Source organism: Opisthocomus hoazin, chromosome Z (genome assembly GCF_030867145.1).
Source record: "Opisthocomus hoazin isolate bOpiHoa1 chromosome Z, bOpiHoa1.hap1, whole genome shotgun sequence".
NCBI lineage: Eukaryota > Metazoa > Chordata > Aves > Opisthocomiformes > Opisthocomidae > Opisthocomus > Opisthocomus hoazin.
In genome coordinates, this window is record NC_134454.1 from 81,068,984 (window position 1) to 81,070,523 (window position 1,540).

Genomic DNA, 1,540 nt, shown 5'->3' on the forward strand with positions numbered 1-1,540 from the left:
GACGCTGGACAGACCCAAGCAGGGCTAGACCTGTCTGTGACCTGAAGAAATTATTCAATCTCCCTGTGTAAAAATCTACCAAAAAAAAAAAATCATCACATTCTGCAGAAAAGCAAAGCAGAGCTGCAAGGCTGCAGATACCTGTGCATTCATAGCAATCAAAATACAAGATCCAATAGGGCTGAAATAAGGCTTAGTCAGGGGAGCACGAGTGAAAACCACGAACACCTACAGAGTGGCAGAAACAATTAATTAAAGACATTTTGATTTGGAATATTCTTTGTTAAGAATATACTATACCGATGGATCAGGGGCCTATACTTGCTTTCATTTGCTAACGTGCCAACCTAATACCTAGTTTGACAGAGCAAAGAGAAGAGCAAGAACAGTCTAAAATAGAAACCTGAACCTGATTTTTTTTTTTTTCGTTGGTTTTGGTTTTTTGCTTTTTGATCTGAACATTCAGGAAGCACCAAAAATTAGCAAACTAAACTACAGGTTCTCCTGCATCCTGGCACAGCTCTGCTGGAACACGTTGGTGTCATGGAACCATGTGTGTTACTGACAGGCTAGACTTTAACCACTACCATCTGAAAAGATTCAGACAGCTTCTGTGGCAGCATCTACAAACACTTAAACAAAAACACTCCAGCCTTCTCTCTACTCCAAATGCATAAGAAACATGCTCCTGCAGGAGTTCTGCCACCTCCATCTGAATGAGGAAGTGGGCTTGCAACAGCCTTACAAGTTTGAGGCATCATTGGATTAAAACGGTACCAAAGCTGCCTGTCCCCAGGCTGGGTGACAAGAGTCTTCAACTTTTCTAGGAAGTGCACAAGCAATTATGGTGCATATCTGAAGTATGTGACAGCAGTCCCGGGGCTGGGTACCCTGAACACACAACACGGATCTCCACGGGTAGGAAGTGACAGAACATCACTGCTGCAGAGTTCCAGAAACCAGCATTTACTGGCTTTAATGCTCATTCGCGTCTCCTATTAAAAGGATTACTAACGTATTACTGTGGATTGGGGTGGGGTGGTAGGTATGACGTCTCTGCTTCCTCATTAGAGCTGCCCTTTTATTAGTAGAGCAGCTACAGCAGATCCTCAGCTGGTACAAGATGCACATCGGCTTAAGAGGGCTGAAGAGCATGAGAGGATTTTCTCTCCTTTTGGGGTGGCAGAGGGTAGCTGCCAGGCAATGCAGCAGCTGCACTTGAGGGTGGGCCCTGGGCAGTGCTGGAAGCCAGCAACGAATGCTAGAGCTGGGGCTGATGGTTGCAAAGATTTTTAACAGTGAGTGCAGGACAGAAGTGCAACACAGCACAGTCATTTGGTGTATATGACCTGAACTGGGAACTTCAGAGCAGCTCAAGGTGGGATCAGCTAAAAGACACTGTAACCCATCCCTTCTCAGTGAGAGATTCTCCACTGCATTAAAAAAAACCCTCAAATGATCCAGCCTGCACCCTGCTCTTACCATAGATCCTTGTACGTGTGCTCCCAAATGCATCTTCAAACACCCAATCACTCTGGAG